At 34.4% G+C, this 18,855-nt stretch overlaps 1 long non-coding RNA gene across 1 annotated transcript in view; it reads right to left on the reverse strand.

Annotated features, from left to right (window-relative positions):
- Window positions 1–2,072: 2,072 nt before the first annotated feature.
- The window catches only part of LOC144283919 (uncharacterized), a 54,165-nt gene continuing 37,382 nt past the window's right edge, over window positions 2,073–18,855 (reverse strand). Inside the window, exon 3 of the long non-coding RNA XR_013352414.1 lies at window positions 2,073–2,976. This is a non-coding gene — a long non-coding RNA (uncharacterized LOC144283919). The remainder of the gene's footprint in view (window positions 2,977–18,855) is intronic.

Raw genomic sequence — 18,855 nt, forward strand, 5'->3', positions numbered from 1 at the left:
TATACATAGACCAATCACATAAGGCATATGATCTACAAAGGCCACCAAATCACCCATTCTTCCAGACATAGACAAATCTAATTTCTTCATTATAGTTTATTCTAATTAAGATAAACATCAATGTGAGTTTATGCTTAGAAGCTCAGGGCACATAGGTATTCACCATCTTGATCCAATAATCTCTACTTCCCTTAAAAAGTCTGAATCAATATAATCAGAAATTTTAGGTACATTTAAAAAAAAAGTCAAGGGATATGGCAAAGAGAAAAAACCAGCAGAGCTTGCAAAGGCTGAGCTCAAAATAGAAATATTCAACTTGAACTTTAAAAAGTAACCTTGATAGATTGTAAGTTATATTTGCTTTTGGAAGGCTTAAACTGTATATCCAGCACAAATGTACCAGACAAGTCAAATTCCATTGATCTTGGCAATGTCTGAAGGAAAATGTATTCATGGAGATCAGCTGTGCTGAAATTAATCTCTTCTGTTGACAAAATAAAAGTGATGTTTCTTTCTCAAAAAGAGAGAGAGAGAGAGAGAGATTATTTTGGCTTCTGGGTTACCTACAAAGCTTGGGGCAGAAAAACTAGTCACTGTGGCATTGTAGTCTCTGAAAAAGAAAATCTCATTTACTATTTGTCACAGGAAGTCAATCATGGAGTATCAGTGCAGTGAGGCAGTTTAGCAATCTATGTTCCTGTTAATCTCTCTTTCAGAGTCTACGAAGGGCAACTCTGAGTATTTAAGTAACCGTCTTACACTGCACTTTGGGAAATTTTATTTCATTCTTTTAAGCATGTGTGATATGGAAACATCAATTTTTATTTTACCTGAGATTGATCTATATACTTATTAGCAGACTTTTTAACGTTGTTTTAAAGTTTCAGAGTGGGAGCCTCAGGAACGTGAAAATAAAGCAAAACCAAAACCAAAGACATTCTAAAGTCTATTTTTTTTAAAAATATACTTTTCACTTTAGGACAATTGAAGTTTGAGAGAAAAACTGTAAACATACTACAGAGAATTCCTATATACTCTACATTGAAATTCTTCTATTATCAGCATCTTACATTAATATGGTCTACTTGTTACAATTAATGAACCAATATTATCGTTAGCTAACATGCATAAATAGTGAACCAACCATTATTGTTAACTAAAGTGTATACTTTTTTCAGGATTCCTTAGTTCTTACTTGATGTACTTTTTTCTGTTTTAAGGTCCCATCCACCATACCACATTACCTTTAGTGGTCATCTTGCTGAAGTTCCTCTTGACTATGACTGATTCTTAGAAATCCTTCACAATTTTAGAAGTATTGGCTCAAGCATTTTGTAGGAAGTCTTTCTATTGGGAGTTTTCAGGTATTTTCCTTATGATAATACAGGGCTACGAGCATTTTGGAGGAAGATCACTATGGTAGAGTGCCATTGTCATCATTCATGAAAAAATGCTCCCTATTTTTAATTTTAAAAAAAGGAGGGGGAATTTGAAACCATAATCATTATATTGTAAGTGGTGAAAATGAAAGAGATAGACGATGTTCAACTATTTGTTTCTTAAATTCCATATGCAAGTGAAATCATGTGGTATTTGTCTTTCTCTGACTTATTTTGCTTAGCGTAATATGCTTTAGCTTCATCCACATCATTGCAAATGGCGAGATTTCATTCTTTTTGATGGCTGAGTAATACTTCATCATATATATGTGTGTATATATGTATACCTATAGAATTTCTATTTCCCAATACAAATGAAACATGAGCAAGTCCACAAATGCAGATATCTATAGATAATTAGAACAAATGAGTAAACAAAACCAAATGTATTAAGACTTCCTGAACAACCATAGAGAAAGTACAGGCTGCATGTGTATTCCATGGGTCTACTGGCCACTGAAGTCGACATTTAGACATGAAAATAATAAAATATACATCAGAGTGTTGAAAAATAATCAGAGGGAGATCTACATAAATGCAATGAATCTATAACTGTAATTCATTAACTCCAATAAGGAAAGAGTGAGAAATGCAAATTTAGTTTAGTTTTTTTTTTTTTTTTTTTTTAAACAGCAGAGTTAGGTATACCCAAAGAATAATAATGACAATAGCTATTTAGGATTATCTGGTATTTTCTAGTAAATAGCACCTAAAATAACTGCATTAAATTTATCATCAACTAAAACCCCAATTCTTATTTTGGTAATCCCTTTTGGATACAGAAATTATATTTATAATTTTCAATTCAGACTATATTCTCTAGATACAGAATATTTCTTTGAGTCCTATGAGATATCTAGGTTGCCCTATTTCCTATTCTGCAGTAATACAGGTACAACAGTGTTCTTAATAAAACAAATATGCTAGGTATCTATGGTGACTAAGTCAGTGTGAGAACATAGTTGTAGACATACTAGCTGATAAATCTGGGATGCTCCTCAACCATGGTTATGTCAGTTTCCTTACTTATAAAATGGAGATTACTTATAAAATGGAGATGATTATTATCAGTTATTTTATGTTTATTTTTCAAAAATGAATAAACATTTCTAATGAATTCAAGATCAAATATGTGTGTATGTATATATATATATATTTTTTTACAACTTTTTAAAGTTAAAGTAACATAACCTGCATTTAATGCTATAATTAACAGTGAGCCATAATGTTTCAAATCTAGGCAGTTAGATGCCAGAACCAAAATTCTCAGAAAATAGGTTATCATCTTCCTCTAATAGTTTAATCAGTAATAGGCATCTTTAATATGCATGTGTTTGTTTCATACACATCCAGTATTTTGTTGCCAAAAGTAGGATCATTAATATAGGTTTTGTACTGACCATAGTCTCTAAGTTCCTTTTATGGATACAGTCATGGTATCAGCCTTTTTATTTTCAGTTGCTTCTCATAAAATTATAGAGCATGAAATAAATTCCAGTTGTTTGGATTCCCAGTAAAAGTGATTTCTCAGTAGATGCTATTAAAAAACAGAAGAATAAACACCATATCCTAAATTATATTTCAGAATAAGCACTGTAGGTAAAGTAATTTCCTGTTGTTTGCCAAATGTAAATTTGAAATTCACACAGCGAGTTGATGGTGGAACTAAACCTAGTCCTGTGAATGTTGAACTATCAGTGGAACAGTTAAAAAAATTGCAGCCTATAAAAAACCTCACAGTACTATTAACAAATTGAATGCAGTTATTTCTAGTGAGAATCCTAACCAGTTAAATAAATCTCTTTCTAACTCAATATAATGATGGCTTTCATTTTAGTGCTTTTGCCACCCCTTTATTAGATATTTTAGTTCATGTCAAAGAAAAGTGACTTTATTGGGTATTACAAGCTATTTGTATTAAGAATAATGTTGAACATTTGAGTTGAGTATACTGATTTTTTAGCCATGGCATTCCATTTTTGGCAAGATTGTTAGTTAATCAGAATGACTGAAAAAATAAACTAACCTTTTTTTAAAACAATATAATCCATTCAAGAAAAGATGGATGATAGAATAATTTCAATATATTGATTTGATGTCTTATTCCAGTTGAATTTGAATCAAAATCTTTAAAGTCTACTTTCTACCTCATCATATAAATAACCACATTAGTTTCAGTTTATGAAGAAATGTAGAAATTTCTTTGCTCAAATGAGTGGTCACATATCAATCTGCCACTAAGGACTAAAAAGAGTTTTTATTTTTTTTCCCATGACCTTATTTTTATAATTATAATTGGACAATCATGAATACTTCAATCAAATATGTTACCATAATTTTAAGCATTCTATGCCAATTTAAAACTTTAGGCATTCGCAACCTCCACACCATAGGAAATATAAGAATACTAGAACAGTACAAGAAACTTGAGTTCACTGTAACTTATTTTTTGAGAAAGAAACCATAAGAACTTACAACTTATGTGATATATCAGTCATTTGAAGCTTCAAAGATTAATAAAATATATTAATTTTCCTCAGTAAGTTGAGAAAGATGTAAAGATGATAGCTATGTAACTAACCAGCACATTCAGATCTCTAGTTTTGAGATTCTGAACAGAATATTTGTGGGACACCTCCTATTAGATGTGCTAATGATAACAAGAATTCAACATGAGAAAAAGTAAGTTCATTTTCTCTTCTTTGACCCTGAACCTATTCCTTAGCTCAAATCTACCTCATGCCTGCTTTTGCTAACTATGCAATGGCATCAATTTCCACCCAATCATAAAACTCAGATTCAAGAAGTAGTCCAGATCTCTACTTTTATCGATAAGCTTAGCCAACAACTGACTGACTCCCATTAAGTCTCTCTCAAATACCTTTTCACCTAATTATCCGTACAGTTGATTACTTACTTTAAATTGGTCTTCATCTTGAATCTCTGGGACTACAACTACTACTTCTCAAGTAATCCTCCCTCTCAGTGTATCTTACCTTTTTACATCAAATTTTCATACTATTGGGAGAATGATCAAGGCAAAACACAAATTAAACCATAGCCTTTCTTTTTGTGAAACATTTAAGTGCACCATCTATGACATAATTATTTATATTTCTCTAGCCCAATCTTGTTATTCATAGCTCCATTTGCACCTCAAACGTTGACGATTCTAAAACTCCTCTACACTAAGTGCCGCCACTTCATGTGTCCCACTTCCTAGCTCCCGTGCACTTCTATAATCTTTTCCCCTTGAGTGTGGGCTTAACCTAGTCACTTGCTTTTAATGCATAGAATATGGCAACAGAGATGATATGCCACTTATATTAGCACCCTCCTCCTCTTCCCACACCCCACTTCTCTTTTCTCCCTTTCCCTTTCTCTCTCAAAATGTTGTGAGCTACCTTGTCCATGAGGCAATCAACTGTTATCTCAGGCCAAAAGTCAAGAACAACTTGAGACCTGCCAATAACCATGTCAGTGAGCTTGATGCAGATCCTTCCCCAGGCACATTTTGAGGAGGCTGGAGTCCCAGGTGACAACTAAGTGATAGCCTGTGACAGAGCCTGAGCAAGAGGCCTCTTGTCAAGGTTCACCCAGATTTTCAATCCACAGAAACTATGAGTTAATTATTGTTTATTTTAAGCCACTAAGGTGTTGATAACTGGTTATACAGCAAGGAATAAGTACACATGTTGAAAACAGCTGCAATGGAGCAGAAAGGAATAAATAGAAATGATCGGCTAAAAATTCTATGAGGTAGGAATTTTTAAAAGGTTATCATTATGAGTCATGATGATACTAAGATAAGTGGCCATAATATACCATAAGAAAAAATATTCCTATCAACCTCATAACAATTGTGAGGACTATTTTAGATATTGCATTGAGGTCTTAGCAAATACATCAATCAAAAAATATTAATGGCTGTCATAATGCTGCTGCTTATTATTTGAAGGGACTTGAAAGTAATATCTTTTTCTATCTATCTTTATTAGAAATCTACTTGAGATAGGCAAAGAATAATAAGGCATACAGAATATAAAATAGAATTTTTATTATTGTTAATATTATTGCTTTATTTTATGAATGAAGGTGATACAGTTGAAAGGCAGTGACAGATTCTAATGCCGAATCCCATAGAAAACTTACTCACCCAATGATAGGTAGCTTTGGAATTATTTCAGATATTACCATGTATAGTCAGCTTGAAAAAAAAATCTGTCCTGAAGAACAAAATGTGGGCTCCCAGTAATCTGACTTGTAAAATTAGAGAAAAATAGTGGACTGAGCTACACATTCCCAGGTCTACTCTCAAAGTCACTGACAAAATACCACTCATCTTCCCATAAATAAAGGAGGAAAGAATGGAGATATCAAAGATATTCTAATGGTATGTCCTCCATGTGAAAAAAAAAAAAAGAAAACATTAAGAGTGAGCAATAGTTTCCCATTATCCCAACAATGATTATATTTATTTTTGTATGCTGTCTAAAACTAGCATAGACTTTATAAAATTATCTGTTCAATAAATATTTTGAGGAAAATATGAATAAGCAACCCAAACGTTGTAAATTAAAATGATTCATAATAATAAATTAAAATAGCAGGTAAATTCTGGGTTCGCCATAGATGGAAATAAAACAAAACAAAACAAAACTAGAAAGTATGCTAATCCCACCCATTCAACAAAAAATACGAGATAACTTTTAAAAAAGCAAAACTCTTCTTGAACTTCTCAGAAAAAAAAAAATAAGGACAAGGCAAAATCTGAAATCTAAGGGAAGACAGTCAACTCCAAGGAGTTACCAATCACAAGCATTTGCATACATCCAGAAGATGCCATGTGATATACAAACTGCTACAAATAATGCAGGTTATATTTTCAAAAAATTATTAAAGACAAATGTGGGCCATTATGAGGATACATAAAACCCTGAGAACCTCAGATCCAAGATCCACATTCACTCCCAAGCTATTGTCCATGAACCTAATTGGGTAGTTATGGACTGCATGTTTATGTCACCCCTAAACTTATATGGTAAAGTTCTAACTCTAATGTGATACTGTTAGGGGGCAGGGCCTTTGGGGGTACATTAGGTCCAAAGGGTAGAGCCTTCATGAGTGAGATTAGTGCCCTTAAAAGCAGAGACATGAGAGAGCTCTCTCACTCATTTTCTCACTCTCTTTCACACACTCTCTCACTCTCTCTCTTTGTAAAGGTACAAAGAGAAGAAGACCAGATGCAAATCAGGAAGTAGGCCATTATAGGACACAAGATATGCCAGCATCCTGATCTTGGACTTTTCTACCTCTCCAACTATGAAAAATGTTTGTTATTTAAGCCCCCAGGCTATGATGATTAATTATAGCGGCATGGAATGACTAAGACAGCTATGCACGAGGAAGACTGGAATCAGGATGAAGGGCCAGAACAAGAATCTCTTGTTGTATAAACCTAGAGGAAGGGAGCAGCACATGCTGTGGGAAAGACACACCTCAGAAGGATCCTCTTTACTTTCTTCCCATGAGGCAAAGCCTCAAGATACTGGGAGAAGAATCGCAAACACTGTTGCCTTTGGAACTCAGGCTAAGGTCCACTGTAGCCGAGAGAAGGGATCAGAAACGTACTCCCGCTACTCCTAGGAGGTGAACGAGGAAATCTAGCTTCAGTGCATTCAAGTCACCCTACAAGTGGAGCACAGAGAGGACCATTGAGAAAACCTCACCTTCATGACTCAGGGATACAAGGTCTGCCTGAGTCTGAGGCTAAATCAAGACAATAGGAAATTTACTGTAGGCCCGTCTCCACCCCAAACCTTAGGCTAGCAAGTACTAAATGACAACACAATTTACCACTGAGGAAATTTAGAAGCATGAGTAATAATCTTCTCGAGGAGTAGTCACAAAGGGAAGACCTAAAACTGAGGGTAGAGCAACATCCCTGAAATTCTTAAGCAATCCAACTCCCACACTAAAAACAAGGTAACATTAGAGGAATTTGAAGCCTGTGGTAAGGTGCAAATAACCATAGCAACAACAGGACCAAACCCAGATCAATTCTGAAATAGACTGACTCAACAACCCACAGTAAAAACCTGGCAGAAAAAAGAAATGTGTCTGCATGCATTGATACGATTTTCCTAAGTGTTTTAAGCTTACAGAAAATATCCAACTTCAACCAAAACTTACAAAATGCACAAAGAAACAAGAAACGGATGTACCATCAGTAGAGAAAGTAATAAACAAAACTAGTCTTAGATAGGTCCCAGTTGTTGGAATTATCAAAGACAAAAACTTTAAAAATAAACACTCCAGTGAAAAAGGTGAACATGTATATAAAGAGATGGGCATTTCAGTACAGAATGGAAACGATAAGAAATAAATGAGATAGTGGGAGGAAAATGTGATTTTTCAGTCATAGAACACTACATGCTAACTGATGCACTCTTCCCTGTAGAACCACTCGAAACACTTAAGGATCTCATCTGAAAATATCTTGATATAATTTGTTTATATTTGGTCCGGGGTCTTTATTCCTTTATATGATGAAACAATAGTATGAATTTCAGGGTTAGTGAAACAAAATGTCAGCTCTCAGAAACATTTCTAAGTATGTGCATATTCTGTGCCCATCTCTCTCTCTCTCTCTCTCAGTGCATATGGTCCACCTGGGACTGCCTGTCAGATTTCCCACACCCACTACTTGCCTCAGAGTGATGATTTTCTAGGGTGACTGAGAGGTCCTCTCTTCCTTTTGTGAACCAAATCAAGCAAATTAGGGTTTTTACTGAGATCTGATACATATTTTATGGGAAAGAGAGGGTCTTTATTCCTCTAGGATCACTAGTTAGAAGAAGGGTTATGCAATCTTGGATCTTCCAAACTTTCTTTGCCCACATGTGGAATGTAACTGAAAAAGAAATAGCCATAGGAAAGTAACGCCAAATAGAAGGAGAAAATGAAAAAGGTAATTTTACAAAATTTTTTCTGGGGTCTTTATTTCTTGGCTTGCCAGAAAAAGCCTTCATTTGAATACAGACTTGGAATAAGCTTGATAGTTCAAATAAAATTACAAAAACTATGGAAATTATTTTTTAATGTTGGAAAATGTTTAGCAAAACAGAAAACATACAAAAATAGAAGACAAGTACCTTTTACTAAATAAAAATGTACAGATTTTAAAACATACCAGAAAACAAGAAGTTGTATAATGAGTATAAACATTTGCTACAAATATGAAAAGGATTTCATTTCCACAATAAATAATATTCCTGATATCAACAATAATGAAAAATGTTAACTACACTGGAATTTAAAATGGAACATGAAAATGTACAAAAAGTTATAACACATAGCAGGTAGCTAGCTACTCAAGATGTAGGGAGATTTGATAGGATAGATGACTCAGAAGCTTTTTCTATTTGCAAAACCAAGTATACTTATTAAGAGAGACAAGTCAAATAGTTTAGCATATCATCCATTATTAACCTGGTAGTACATGGTATAATTTATTTCCCATAAAGCTAACTATAATAGTCCCTTATATAAGCCAGCCTCAATGATTGCTATTAAATTAGTGTCACCAACTGGTAGATTACACAGTTTGAAACACTTCTGCTGATTGTTCCACGGCATTACTGTTTATATGAAACCTTAATATCTGCTAAACATAAACGTAAAGCTAAAATGAGATTATATAATTAAGAAATTCATCCTAAAGATTTCCATTTAAAGACAAATTAATTTCTTTAAAAAAAAAAAAAAAAAAGGGATCCCTGGGTGGCGCAGCGGTTTGGCGCCTGCCTTTGGCCCAGGGCGCGATCCTGGAGACCCGGGATCGAATCCCACATCGGGCTCCCGGTGCATGGAGCCTGCTTCTCCCTCTGCCTGTGTCTCTGCCTCTCTCTCTCTCTCTCTGTGACTATCATGAATAAATAAATAAAATCTTTAAAAAAAAATAAAAAAAAAATAAAGACAAATTAATTATATGCATTATTTCATGATGTATAATAAATATGTCACTTTCATAGAAAATTGCCTAATAGTTTTTAAATTTAAATGGAAAGATAGGGATCCCTGGGTGGCTTGGCGGTTTAGCGCCTGCCTACAGCCTAGGGCACCATCCTGGAGTCCAGGATCGAGTCCTGCATCAGACTTCCTGTGTGGAACCTGTTTCTCCCTTTGCCTGTTATCTCTGCCTCTCTCTCTCTCTCTCTCTCTCTCTCTCTCTCTCTGTCTCTCATGAATAAATAAAATCTTTTTTAAAATTTTTTAAAAAAATAAATGGGAAGATAAAGTATAAAGTCAAAAATACCAAAGATTACTTTGTTTAGATCAGAACATACACACTAGCTATTACAGAATATAAATCTGAACATGCTGAGTCGTGTGTGTATTATTAGTGTGACAGGACACTCTAGAAAAAAAGTACAAAAAAAGAAAGAAAACTTCAGTGGTGACATAATACATATTGGTGTAGAATAGTGTGTTTAGAGAAATAAAAGAAAGGCCTTATGATAGAAGTAAATGAAAAGAGCTACTTTTGCATAAAAAATGGGATTATCAACAATACTTTAAAAAAGTGTGGCAGTTATATTTTACGTCACAATTTTGCTTAGTATCATGCTTAGAAATATGCGCTCTCCTATTAGTGCAGCCACTCATTGAAATGATAACTTGGAAAGTCACTGCTTAGAGCATTAAAAAGTTAGGTCTAGTTCATTGCAAAGAATTTCTTCAACTTTAAGAGAAACAACATTTTCCATAACACTAACTGCATCTTATTAGATTTGGGCTTTATAAACAAATTCCAAAATTATTTGAGTGTATTTTCTATATATGCTATGGCCAAATATTTTAAAAATTTATTTAAATCAAATATTAAATTCTAACATGTGAAAGATATCCCACTGATAGTTTTAAAATACTGCCTCATCTGAGTACTGTAAATCATCCTTATTTTATGATACATCTTTATATAAAACATGTTTAAAGAAATGCATTTATTGTAATCAGTTGTTGAAACAGGATATAAATATTATTTCCATTCAAAATTCATGATAATTCTATCAGAGCTAAGTTTAAACGTACCTTTAAATGTACTGACTCTAATGAATAAACTTTGCCAAAAGTACTATGATTATCATGGAACTATGATTCACATTTTTAAGAAAAATTAAATTCCCTTTAATAAACCTATCATGGAAAAGGAAATATAGATATCAATTAGCACAACTGATAACATCACAAAAGGAGACAGTCATACACCATCTAGTATCTGATGAAAGAACATAATATGCTTAAATGCTACTTATAATACTACTTAAATAGTCCTGCCCAAATGTTAGACCTGATTCTGTTGAAACCTATAGATCTAGCTACTCATTTTAAAAACACAGAAACACAGATGTCAGAGAAATGTCCCCAAAATAGTATGAAGGTGTAATCAATAACATACAGACTGCATATGATCCTAAGGGAAAAAGATTTTGACAACAAATAAATTACAAAACAAAACCAGAGACAAAACTTGAAGATAAATGAGTGTAGTGTGAACATGTGCATGTATATATAAATTACAATAATTTTGGTTCAAACAAAATGAAAGTAATGGAATTTTTAAGACAATGGGAACATAAGAACAATGATTTTTAAAGGATACGGTTTTAAAATTTGCATATGATTATGACATTATTTTTTTAAAGAAATTCTTTTTTAAAGATACATATTTAAGCTTTTACATATGTAAAAGTATGGTTTATAGAAGCAGTTAAGATATAAATAATATAATGTTAGACTTCAGTTGATAATCATTGAAGCTATGTGATGCTCACATAAGGAATCATATTAGTCTTCTTTCATCTAATTTTTTCATAATAAAATTTAGGGACACCTTAGTGGCTCAGTGGGTTAAGCATCTGCCTTCAGCTCAGGTCATGATCTCGGAGTCCTGGGATCAAGCCCCATATTGGGTTCCCTGCTCAACAGGAAGCCTGCCTCTCTCTCTGCCTCTGTCTGCCACTTCTCCTGATTATGTGTGCTCTGTCAAATAAATAATTAAAATCTTTAAAAAAATTAAAAATTATTTTATAGTGCCTATTTAAAGACAAAGTATTATAGAGAAGCCATAATAGAGAAATTTATTAATGATTTTTATCTTCTTACTAAGCAGTTTGATTGACTTTTATTATTCAAAATAGATTAACTTATTTTTTTCAAAATAGATTAATTTATGCTGTTACTTTTCACATTTGTAAAACCCAAAAACTTTTTATTGTCTTTCAAATGTATAATTAAGGATTTCACTCATTATATTTACTGAAATTGCTTCCAATGATTGCATTTTATTATAATTACTTTTACTAGTAGAGTAATTTTTCTGATTAAAGCATTTGTAGATGTTACTATGATGAATACAGAAGATAAATGGATATCCAAGAATAATTTATATCTTTGGCCTTCTTATCTCAAATAACTATTTCCAAAATTATGCTCTTTCTCTTCCCACAAAAATGGAATGTTACATAATCAAAGTGAGATCAGTATGAATTCACCAGTTCTGATGCTGTTAATAATGAGAAGATAATACCTAAATTAAACATCTGTATGAGATTTATGGAAAAGGAGTTCCAGGCAGATGAGAGAGAAAGAAAAGAAAGAAAGAAGGAAAGAAAGAAAGAAAGAAAGAAAGAAAGAAAGAAAGAAAGAAAGAAAAGAAAGAAAGAAAAGAAAAAAATCTCTGAGTTCAGAAAAGGATTAAACTGAAGAAATCAACAAATTCAGTTGTCCAGAAATGAGATAAGTCAAAGGAAGAATGGATTCAAGTAAGTTTTGTTAGCAAAAGTCATATTATGATTCATGATTAGGAATAAGCAAATGTGAGGAAGATTGATGAGAAATGGGGAGGCATGTTCTGGTTGTTGGTGAGGAATTTAAGTTCAGAAAGTAAAGTTTAATTATATGTTCTCATTCATTTGGGGAATATAAATAATAGTGAAAGGGAATATAGGGGAAGGGAAAAGGGAATATAGGGGAAGGAAGAAGGAATGTGTGGGAAATATCAGAAAGGGAGACAGAACATAAAGACTGCTAACTCTGGGAAGCGAACTAGGGGTGCTGGAAGGGGAGGAGTGCGGGGGGTGGGGGTGACTGGGTGACGGGCACTGAGGGGGGCACTTGACGGGATGAGCAGTGGGTGTTATTCTGTGTGTTGGCAAATTGAACACCAATAAAAAATAAATTTATTATTTAAAAAAAAAAAAAAAAAAAAGAAAGTAAAGTTTAGGGAGTGTTCGGGAGAGAAAATGCAAGTCTCAAAAAGTAAAGAAGTAGGCAAACTGAAGTAAACCAATGTCAAAATCCTTGAAATAGTCTAGGAAAAGACCCTACTGAGATAGGAAATAAAAACTGGTCAAATACATGATATATTAGGAATTAGAGTAGATATGGTTTGAGGTTGGAGGAAAGAGAAGAATGAACTGTAAGATTTTTCCACACCTCCTCCACCCAAGCAGCTGCATACACAGTTTTGGGATTTACCAAGACAGAAAAGCTAATAGGAGAGCAGATACGCAGAGACAGAGTATGTAATCTACAATTGTGTTCTTTTCTTCTTTCCTTCCTTCCTTCCTTCCTTCCTTCCTTCCTTCCTTCCTTCCTTCCTTCCTTCCTTTCTTCCTTCCTTCCTTCCTTCCTCTCTTCCTTCCTTCTTGCCTTCCTTCCTCTCTCTTTCTTTCCTCCTCCCCTCCCTTAAATTCTTTCCTTAGCTTTCCTTTTCTTCCCTTTCTTTTTAATGAAATTTAAAATCTGTATTTTGTATCCAACCCAAAATGTTAAGAAGACAGTTGCATATATAAATCTGAAAAGTTCAGGGGCTCCTAGGTGGCTCAGATGGTTAAGTGTGTCTGCCTTCAGCTTGGGGTCATGATCTCTGGATCCTGGCATGAAGCCCCACCTCGGGCTCCCAGCTCATTGGGGAGCCTGCTTCTCCCTCTGCCTGTCCCTCTGCCTCTCCCCTTGCTCATGGTCGCTCTCTCTCTCTCTATCTATCTCTCTGCCTCAATTGAATAAATAAAATATTTAGTAAATAAAATAAAATAAAATAAATCTGAAAAGTTCATGAGAGGAAATGTTCAGGAGTTATACATTTCATATCATTACATATCTGACTTTTTAAATCTGTAAAATGAAATGAGATTCCCCGCACAAAAACGGATTCTTGGAATGTTTTGCAATTTGTAAGTTTGGAAGACAAAACAAAAGCTTTTTAAAGTGAGTGTGCATTTTCATGTCAGGACTTTAAGTATCAGAGGTTATTTTTGTACTTCAAATTCATCTAATAATGCATCATGCTTCACAAGAATGAGTGAATCAATAAACAAGTAAGATGGAAATCCTGAGGAGAACCATTCAGAATAAAGTATTTTTTTTTTAAGATTCTATTTATTTACTCATGAGAGACAGAAAGAGAGAGAGGCAGAGATACGGGCAGAGGGAGAAGCAGGCTCCATTCAGGAAGCCCAATGTGGGGACTTGATCCTGGAATTCCAGTATCACACCCTGAGCTGAAGGCAGACGCTCAACCACGGTGACACCCAGGCATTCCTAGAATAAATCATTTTAAAAAGATGAGAGAACCTTCTGGCCACAATATCTTAGCCATCCTCCTAAAATGCCTCAAAAACTGAACACAATATATAAGTTAATGGCTTTCAAAAAAAGTAGATAATTTCTGTCAGTGTAGGACAGTGATTTCTGAGAGATACAAATAAGACCTCTATCAACATCTCAGCTGACTGCCTGGAGACAGTGCCCAGGGCACATCCAAAGGGAGTTGCCAGATTGAAGGTAGAAGAATAGGAAAAATAGGAGCAAAAATTTCCCCAGGTTTTATGAAAATCATTTACCCACAGATCCAAGAAGCTCAACAAACTCTAAATACAAGAAATACAAAGAAAGTTACATGAAGGCAGGTGATCATGAAGTTTTTCAAAGCCAGAGACACAGAGAAGGACATAAAAGTAATCAGAGAAAGAAGACACATTATGGATAGAAGAACAATTACAGGATTAAAACAAGGTAATACAAAATAAAATAGAACAACAATTGAATGGACTGAAGAAGAAAATTGTCAACCTAGATTTCATATCCAGTAAAAAGGCAAAACAGAGGCAAAACAAAGGCAAAGACTCAAATATACAGAAACTATAAGGCTTCATTACCCACAGATCTGCCCTGAAATATGTTAATAGAAGTTATTAGAATAAAATATTAACACATAACAACCCAGTATGAAGAATACTAAAAATCTGTGAATAAATATAATTTCCTATTTAAATTACCTTCAAGAATAATTGTTTATAAGCAAATAATGTTTTATGGCACTTATGACATATGTAGAAAGAAATGTATAAAAATTACATGTAGCATGGGAAAGTATATATGGAAATATTCATTTTATAGTTTACATAAGTTTTAAGTGACACAATATTATTTGAAAGCATACTATGACAAGTAGAAATGTATACTAGGAAATTTAAAGTAATCTATCTCACGCACAAAGAATTACAGTTAATAAATGGACAAAGCAAATAACAGGCAGTCATGAAAAACTCAGTTAATTCAAAAGAAAGTTAAAAAAGAAAGACTAGGACAAAGGTATAAAGAAACCACATACACACATACACAGCCCAAAATGATAGATACAAATCTAACCATATCGTAGCCAAATCAAACTCAAATAGGCTAATCATCCCATTTAAATGCAGCTATTGTAAATAAAATGTTATAAATTTAAGAGAAAAAAATATTATTAGGGATAAAATGATCACTATTTACTAGTGATATCAGCAATTCACCAGAAATAAGCAATCCTAAATGTTTATGAACTTAATAACAAAGCTTCAGAATACATTAAAAAAAAAAAACAGAACTGAAAAGAGAACCAGGCAAATCATAGTAAATTTTTTTTACAAATAACCCACATAAAAAGTAGACAGAAAATCAGTAAGGAATAAGAAAGCTTGAACATTATACTTAGTGGTTAAACACTCAGGACTTTCCTTTAAACAAGACAGGAATGTCTGCTCTCAGCATCCTATTGAGTATAGTACAGAAAATCCTAGACAGAGCAATAAGGCAAGAAAATGAAATAAAAAGATCTACAGTTTGGGAAAATAAAAAAAAATTAACATGGTGATATAATTGTCTACTCAAAAAACTCCCAAGGACTAGAGTTGTATATTTTGAACCATCCTGTCATCCCAAAGAGAAAACACACTTGGTCACAGTGTTTGATACTTCTAATGCACTGTTGAATCCAATTTGCTAGCATTTTGTTGACTATTCTGTACCCATGTCCATCAGGCATATTAGCCTATAGGTTTCTTTTCCTGCAGTGTTCTCGTCTTGTTTGGGTATCAGGGTAATGCCAACATCATAAAATGAGTTTGCATGTGGGTGTTCAATTTTCCCAACTCCATTTGTTGAAGAGACTGTCTTTTTCCTTTGGATATTCATTCCTGCTTTGTCAAAGATTAGTTGACCACAAAGTTGAGGGTCCATTTCTGGGCGCCCTATCCTGTTCCATTGATCTGTGTCTGTTTTTGTGCCAGTACCATACTATCTTGGTGATTATAGCTTTGTAATAGAACTTGAAGTGAAACATTGTGATGCCACAAGCTTTGGTTTTCTTTTTCAATATTCATTTGGCTATTCAGAGTCTTCTCTGGTTCTATACAAATTTTAGGATTATTGATGGTATTTAGATAGGGACTGCATTGAATGTATAGATTGCTCTGGGGAGCATAAACATTTAACAATATTTGTTCTTCCAATCCATGAGCATGGAATGTCTTTCCATTTCTTTTTGTGTTCCTCAATTTCTTTCATGGGTGTTCTATAGTTTTCCAAGTACAGATCCTTTGTTGTGCCTTTATTTTTTAAAATAAGTTTTCCGTCCTTTTTTTTTTCTGTCTTGTCTCTTTCTGGGACTCCTACTGTGTATATACTGATTTGTTTGATGGTTTCTCATAAGTCCTTTAGTCTCTCTTCACTCTTTCATTCTTTTTTGTATTTGCTTCTCTAACTTGATCATTTTAAATGATCTTTCTTCAACTTTGCTGATTGTTATTTCCTTCTAAGATTGATCGAGTCTGCTGTTGAAGCTGTTTATTAAATTTGTCAGTTCAGTATTCTTTAGGTACAGAATTTTTGTTTGGCTCTTTTTTCCCCCTTTTTTATATTTCTATTTTGTTCATGCATCATTTTCTGGATTTCATTTACTGTTGCTATGTTTCCTTTTAATGCACTAGGCTCATTTAAAGTGATTGTTTTGTTTTGTTTTGTTTTTTGGTCAGGCAATTTATAGATCTCATTTTTTAAGGTCTCTTGTTGGAGATTTCTATTTTTTTTCTTTGATGTGTCATGGCTTCCTGATCCTTTGTGTTCCTTACATCTTTGTGTTGCTGTCTGTGCATATGAAAAAATAGCCACCTCTCCAAGTCCTTATCTACCATCTTTGACAAGGAAAATCTTCACCTGTCAATCCAGGGAGAGATTTTAGGAGTCTCTCAAGCCTTTTCTGTATATATGTGTCTTCTCTGGACTTCTCTATATAAATTACTGAACAAAGGATTGACTGGTTTCTTTTCCTTTTAAATTTTTTTTTAATTTTTATTTATTTATGATAGTCACAGAGAGAGAGAGAGAGAGCCAGAGACACAGGCAGAGGGAGAAGCAGGCTCCATGCACCGGGAGCCCGACGTGGGATTCGATCCCGGGTCTCCAGGATCGTGCCCCGGGCCAAAGGCAGGCGCCAAACCGCTGCGCCACCCAGGGATCCCTCTTTTCCTTTTAGGAGCCCATAATCTCTTGTTCCATCTGGTGTCTGACTGCTGTACAATAGGCCAGTATGTTGGATGCATGCTTTATTTCTATCCCTCCTTCCTTGTCCAGGTGTCTAACTCTGTACCTTCTCTCTCTGTTGCTGAGCCAGTCTGGGTACAGTAAGCCACCTGCGCCTTTTCTTTGTTCTGAGTTGCTCTCATTAAATTATGCCAGTTCCTTCAGCATTCCACGTAAAAAGAAACAAACTACTTCCTCCAACAGCTCACTGATAGATCAGGGCCATAGCAGGCATACTCAACCCTTTATCTCTTTCTTGGGGGAGAAGCCTCAGATTCTGTTTTCTCTCAATCTCACAGAGCCATCTCACCTTCCGCAAGCAAGCAGCTTACCATGTTATTTTTTTCTCACCTGCCTCTAGGTATCTTATTTTTGGCTATTCCATCAACACTCCATGTGAAGCAAGACAGAAACTGGCCCCTCAGGTAGCACAACTAAAAGGCCAGTGTCTTCTATGTTTCACTCTTCTTTTATTCAGGGAGAAGTTTCAAGTTAAAGCCAGCCCCCTTTAATCCCTAAAGCCTCAACTCTTTGACCACATGGTCTTTCTGTCTTGACCAAACCCCATCTTGAGCCATTTCCTTAGCATTGGCTACCTAGGGTCCCACCATAAGTCACCTTCCTAGCATACATTATCTGGTGCAATCTGATTGGCTCATGATGAATAATAGACACTCCTATCACTTAGCAAATTCCAAGAGCTTAAAGGTTATGTCCCAAGAACTGAGGATAAAATCCAGCCACATATTTTATTTTATAGATCTTCTACTCAGGGTATGAAAAGGTTGAAATTAAGGTGTTCCCTAAATGTGGACCCTGAATCAAGGAATGAAGCACTTTCAATCTCCCTTAGGTTGTTTGAGAAATTCATTCATATGTAGTTTTGTGACTGATATCCTCTTTTTTTTGTTGTTGTTGTTGTTAGCTCTTGGCTGGAGAGCATTCTCAATGTCTAGTGGCCACTTCTGGGTCTTTGTGACATGGCCCACTCAGCAATATGCCCATTTGCTCCTCAGGCCAAGAGATCAGTCTCTGCTTTGAGTATCTTTTAACATGGGCTCATTTAATTATGTCTGATCCACATAGGGATAACCTCTCTACTGATTATATTAAAGTCAACTGATTAGGGACATTAATTAGGTCTTCAAAATTCCTTTGACCATATCACAGGAATATTTCTCATCATATTCACAGCTGTTACTGGTACTCAAGTGGAAGAGTTTATAGGGTGGGAATTTGGGGTCTCAATTTTTGCTTGCCACATCTCTGGGAAACAATTTGTCAGTTTCTCATAAAATTAAAACAGAGCAATTGCACTACTGGGCTTTTATCCTAGAGAAATTAAAACTCATATTCACACAGAAACCTTCACATGAATATATGTATCATCTTTGTTCATGATAACTGGATACAAAAATGCAAAACTCAAATGTTAATTTTTAATTAACTTACCAAAGAGGAATCATATTTAGAGAAGAGATCTAGCAAAGGAATGAGGATTTCTAAAGGA

This window comes from Canis aureus, chromosome 15 (genome assembly GCF_053574225.1).
Source record: "Canis aureus isolate CA01 chromosome 15, VMU_Caureus_v.1.0, whole genome shotgun sequence".
In the NCBI taxonomy this organism is placed as follows: domain Eukaryota; kingdom Metazoa; phylum Chordata; class Mammalia; order Carnivora; family Canidae; genus Canis; species Canis aureus.